Below are 6,382 nucleotides of genomic sequence, written 5' to 3' on the forward strand. Positions count from 1 at the left end.
GCCTCTAATTTCTTCATTTTCCTTCAATTTCCTCCTCACATGCAACATGTGACCTTTCACCTCCCTTTTCTTCTATTTTCCTTTATTTTCATAAATAAAATGCCAATAGTGCAATTTTTTCCTTTTCAAAGCCTTTGCCATTTCCTTTTCCAATTTCTCCTTAGCCATAATACACAACAAGTGATGCCCATTAGGATGTTTTGCTCAACATTCAGCTTGGAATAAGTGTCCCATGACCTTGGCCTTAATTTTCCTTTATTGACTTTATTACATGAACTTTTTAACCGGGGGCTGTTACAATTGGCTCCTTTGACAATATTCTATAGGTATTCTCAATGTCTTCCCTTTCTAAAGAATTTTCGTATAGGGAATATTTACGCCGTAAGGCATTCCCCTCTGAAATCAATTCTCCCAACTGCCTCTCTGTCATCACTTTACACCGTTAGATCCTTTGTTAGACGATTAGATTATCCTCAGCCGTTGATTTGAATTGGTTGGTGACCGGTTGGGACTCGCTGGGCCCGTTGCTTTCCCTTCATGTAACTGCATCACAAAGAGACACTCAGTGATCATAACAGCACAATTTCGAACTCTAGATTAGCGCAAGCCCTTTCTAGTGGTCGGCCGCAGCGGCACAACCAGACCAGATCGCAGAGAAGAAAGATCATCCAGGGTACAACATCCTGTGTAAATACTCCCCTCACTCCTCTTTTGGACACCATTCTATTTAATTTCTAAACGAGGGTTTTATTTTTGGACACCATTCTATTTAATTTCTAAACGAGGGTTTTATTCAGCTGGCCGAATTCACAGTGTAATGAGTTACATTGTTCCATAGAGTCCTCAGGTATTGGGATCGAGTATTTGCAGCTGCGCTTGAGTTCGAATCCCTGTGGGTTGTGTTAGATTTTGATAAGAGAGTTTACAATGGCACCCATAGCAGTCGGTGATAAGATTCCAGATGGCGTTCAGGCCTATTTTGACGAAGAGAGCAAGCTCTAGCAAGTTTCCATCCACTCTTTGGCCGCTGGGAAGAAGATTATTCTCTTCGACATATCGGGGGGCTTTCACTCCCACTTGCAGGTCAGGGTTTTTTTAATTCTTCTGTAACTTGAATTTTTGCTTGGTTTGAGCTATGATTGATAGTTCTATGCTCTCGCTTTCGGATGATTAGAATCTTGATTTAATTATTAGGTTGTATGGTTAAATGGCTGATTGAGCCTCTTCTGGCTATTAAATCGATAAGTCTTCTGTAACTTGAATTTCTGCTTGAATGCTTGATTTGAGATATGATTGATAGTGCTATGCTCTGGCATTTGGATTATTAGAGTCTGGGAGATAAGCAAGTTAACCTGCTCGTTAACCCTGAGCTCTGTGTGTTACGGGATACGGTTGTGTTAGCCCTACGCTTTGCCCTAGTGTTCTATCACACATCTGCTCTGTATGAAGAAGAGACACCAGTTCATAGCATTCACCAAAAACGAGCAGGAAATCCATGAATCCCAATGCAGGTCATGAAGTATCTAACCTTTGCTCTATCTTAGCCCTGAACTCTACACCTGGGTGGTATATTTTTCCTTTATAAGCATTGTCAGAATTAAGGATTTAGGGTTTAAGTAAAAGGTCAGTGTTAAATGTTTAAAGTTGGTGAATAAAACTTGGTATTCAAGAGGTTTGAGCTTTTGAAGTTATTTGGATTACAGATTTTATGTATGTAATTGGTACGAGCACAGTCGTTCACATTTAGCTTAATTTTAGCTTTATATCTATTGAAGATTTTGTGTTCACATATAACTTAACTTCGCTTTATATCTATTAGATATACAAAATCTGCAATTAAAATCAAGATAATCAAACAAGAATCTAAAGGTTTGGCTTCCTGAAACAACCCTAACCATAACTAGAAGTCTCTTACTTTCACAAAAAAAAAAAAGACAACATTAGCTACAGAGATAAGCTAATGAGAACATTCACTCTTAATCGATTCAAGAGTTTCCATTGCAAGTTTCTGAGATGATTGGGCACTTTGAATTTCCTAAAAAGATGCAAAGTAATTTGATGGTCGCTTCTGAGATGACTGGGCACTTTGAATTTCCCAAATAGATAGCAAAGTAATTTGATGGTCGCTGAACTTTTGTTTCAGAACGATGGCACCATTGGGGCAGATTCTGAGATAATTGGGAATTTTGAATTTCCGAACAAATACCAAGTAATGTTGCTTTACTTTGATTTCAAATGATGGTTTTGGCTCTGTGTGTTACGAGATACGGTTGTGTTAACCCTACGCTTTGCCCTAGTGTTCTATCACACATCTGCTCTGTATGAAGAAGAGACACCAGTTCATAGCATTCACCAAAAATGAGCAGGAAATCCATGAATCCCAATGCAGGTCATGAAGTATCTAACCTTTGCTCTATCTTAGCCCTGAACTCTACACCTGGGTGGTATATTTTTCCTTTATAAGCATTGTCAGAATTAAGGATTTAGGGTTTAAGTAAAAGGTCAGTGTTAAATGTTTAAAGTTGGTGAATAAAACTTGGTATTCAAGAGGTTTGAGCTTTTGAAGTTATTTGGATTACAGATTTTATGTATGTAATTGGTACGAGCACAGTCCACATTTAGCTTAATTTTAGCTTTATATCTATTGAAGATTTTGTGTTCACATATAACTTAACTTCGCTTTATATCTATTAGATATACAAAATCTACAATTAAAATCAAGATAATCAAAGAAGAATATAAAGGTTTGGCTTCCTGAAACAACCCTAACCATAACTAGAAGTCTCTTACTTTCACAAAAAAAAAAAAGACTACATTAGCTACAGAGATAAGCTAATGAGAACATTCACTCTTAATAGATTCAAGAGTTTCCATTCCAAGTTTCTGAGATGATTGGGCACTTTGAATTTCCTAAAAAGATGCAAAGTAATTTGATGGTCGCTTCTGAGATGACTGGGCACTTTAAATTTCCCAAATAGATAGCAAAGTAATTTGATGGTCGCTGAAATTTTGTTTCAGAACGATGGCACCATTGGGGCAGATTCTGAGATAATTGGGCATTTTGAATTTCTGAACAAATACCAAGTAATGTTGCTTTACTTTGATTTCAAAATGATGGTTTTGACTATTTTTTTTTTCATGTTTTCTATTTTTATGGATCTGAAGATGTCGTGTTTTCTCAAAAAAATACTCTTAACCATGTGGTAAGGGATAAAAATGGTTGTGAGTCCGCCATGAACGTTTTTAGTTCATATAAATGAATCTGATTAGTTGAGATCAACCTTGATAGAAATAATTCATTCTGATATCAATAAATCAGTAATGGTTGAGGAAAAAGCTTTAATATCAATGAATCAGGTAGCAGGTTTTATGCTCTGAAGGAATCAGGTAGCAGGTTTTATGCTCTGAAGGGTTGAATTGTTTTTTTGGAATCAGGTAGCAGGTTTTATGCTCTGAAGGGTTGAATTGTTTTTTGGGAATTTCGGATTAAATCCGAAAACTATGATTATATAGATTCGTTAGCTTATGCATTTCTGAAGTATAATATACATTTAAAAAAAATTGTTTGCAAGAATTTTGGTTTAAATTGTTAGACACGAGATTTCAACTGAACAAAAGTTCAGTGGTCATCAAGTAGTGAAAAGATAAGAGAGTTCAGTGGTCAATAAGTTACCTGGACCTGCCCAAGAACGGTACCCTGCTAAGCTTCATATTCTGTTGACCTGAACCAAACCCTGCTGGTCAAAGTTGCCTTTTGCATTTATCTCCATGGTGGAGGACCAAGTGTATTTTATACTAGTTCCTTTGTATAGGCACTCATCTATTCTTGTAAATACAAATTACCCAAGTTGGGTATTCCCCTGCAGTTCAAAGTTGCTTTTCTTGGTGGAGAACCAAGTAAATTTGATACTCTAGTTCCTGTGTATCATTCTCATGTTTTCTTGTAATTAGAAATTACCCCGTTTAACATTAACTCGGATGTCGGGATAAAGACATGTCAACTATGGTTCGAGCTCAAGTAATACGTGTTAATTGCTTGCTTGTAGAATACAGATTAATAATAACAACAATTTTTTTAAGTCATCCGACATTGCGTAATGTTTTCTCGTTATCACTCTTTCAGGTTTCTCCTAGTCATTAAATGTTCATAGATAGATATTGAGCAGAAGAATTAGCTGAATCGACGCAAGCTGTCCCACTGAGAAATCTGTGTTTGCATCAATTCTTTCTATCTATGTTAATTATGCTAAAACATTGGATTTTCATTACTGAATTTTCTACCGTAGCCCCTTTTCTTCGTGTAGCAAATTTCTAACATTTGATAGATCCACGAAACTTTGGCTTTGCTATTCATTGTCTTGTAGCCATTCTACGTAATGTTCTTAAATATTTCTCGGCCCTGAACCATATAATCAAAACTTTTCAACAATAGCTTTTGTTGCCTTTGCTTCTTTTAATTGTTTCCTAAATTATGCTTTTAGTGTTCTGGACTATATTGACCCTTAATTTTTCCCGCTGAGAAGGATACCAAATTTGGTCAGTCTTGAAGCATTTGCTATAAATTCTACGCTGAATTTACCCTCAAACTTATCTAGTGCTTTGAAGGCATTGACTTTTACAACGTGGATATTTCTGAAATGAAGTGGCAGTTGAAGTTATGTACTCTGTTTTTAAATTAGAGAAAGTATATATATATAGTCACTTGTGGACAATTTACGGGACAAATTGCCAAATTCATGACTTTCTATCTGATCCCAGAGTCCAGATGACAGAAGTTATCCATTGTAAGATCCTATGAAAAATTCTATCCATGGTAAAAGGTCATCTGCATTTGTCATCATAACTAAAACTACCCCTCACTGATCATTGCTGATTCATGTAGCAGAGTTGGCCTTTTCTAAAGAAATGTTGTAATCTAAAGAAATATTTACTTGGTGGTTATCCTTACAGCCATTATTAGAATATTGGGTTGACCAATAATGACTGTAATGACATTGGGCTTATCCGATTTATTTTACAACAAACTACCCCTCACTGATCATAGCTGATTCATGTAGCAGAGTTAGCCTTTTCTAAAGAAATGTTGTAATCTAAAGAAATATTTAGTTGGTGGTTATTCTCATAGCCATTATTAGAATATTGGGTTGACCAATAATGACTGTAATGACATTGGGCTTATCCGATTTATTTTACAACTATGATGCAGGAAAATAAGACTATCACTTACTTGAAACAAAACAGTAATTTAAATCGGATCCCAATCTTTCAGCCCGACTTTCTGTTTTAATGGATTGCTCTAAATTCTTGAGATCTGGTCTTGAGTCTTGGAAATAATTTTCAACTTTCTTTTCTAATAGGGTACATGATATAGGAGTTTGGCTTGTAAATATATCTCTTTGCCGAAAACTTTTAAGATTCCAGTCTGATAGTTTGTATTCCTTTGCAAACGTGCTAAAGCAATTTCCCAAGATTTTCCCAGATTACTACTTCGTTGAAATAAATTTAATTTCCTTTCCCATAACGTTTCTCTAATTGTTTTTTTTGGGAGAGGGAACGGGGAAGATTAGTTATTTATAATCATATGGGCTACTGGCACCTGTTACCCCGAAAATTCTGCTCATATGATCTATCATAGGCTGCACTTCCAATTTCCCAATAACAGAATGGTGCACTGAGTATTTATTTGAACATATTTTGTTCCCATATAAAATATTAAGCATTCCTTGAAATTGTGGGTTTCTTGACTTTTGACCAATAACTATTTGTTTTGCTAGGATGTTGATGATTCACTGCCTTTCTTTTGGGGCACTGCAGCTGATGATTACCTTGTACTATCTGATGAGCCAAATGTCCTGAAAGAAGGATGTAGAAAATATTTTGCTCCATTTCCCCGAGGTAATATAGGACTGCTAAATTAGAGCTTATATGTTTTTTAGCTATCTGGCAAATGAAAGTGTAGCTGAATGTTGGCGATAGAGCCTCTAATGTAATATCGGTTGTTGCATTTGCCTTCGCAGGTTGTTACTTCTCTACATCAGGTGGATTGCAGAGCTTTGAACATCCAATACAACACATACCAAAAAGACTAGTATTGCTGTCAAAGTATTAGGAGACAATGTCTATGGATCCAATTTGAAGCTTGAAGTAAGGGCATGACCATGCAGGATCACACAACATTCACATTTCATAGCTGAAACAATTTCTGCCTCATGTTATAATTCAGTTATTGAGTGGGACTTTTGACCAATAACTATTTGTTTTGCTAGGATGCTGATGATTCACTGCCTTTCTTTTGGGGCACTGTAGCTGATGATTACCTTGTACTATCTGATGAGCCAAATGTCCTGAAAGAAGGATGTAGAAAATATTTTGCTCCATTTCC

The 6,382-nt window shown here is 36.1% G+C and overlaps 1 long non-coding RNA gene across 1 annotated transcript; it reads left to right on the forward strand.

The window, feature by feature from the left end:
- The first annotated feature begins 5,785 nt into the window (after positions 1-5,785).
- Positions 5,786-6,131, forward strand: LOC149216287 (uncharacterized). The gene is made up of 2 exons (XR_016250546.1): positions 5,786-5,895; positions 6,018-6,131. It is a non-coding gene; the product is annotated as an uncharacterized LOC149216287 (long non-coding RNA).
- The last annotated feature ends 251 nt before the right edge of the window (positions 6,132-6,382 follow it).

This window comes from Pinus tabuliformis, chromosome 1_1, assembly GCF_031772625.1.
Source record: "Pinus tabuliformis cultivar Carrire ecotype Pingquan chromosome 1_1, CPIR1, whole genome shotgun sequence".
Taxonomy (NCBI): domain Eukaryota; kingdom Viridiplantae; phylum Streptophyta; class Pinopsida; order Pinales; family Pinaceae; genus Pinus; species Pinus tabuliformis.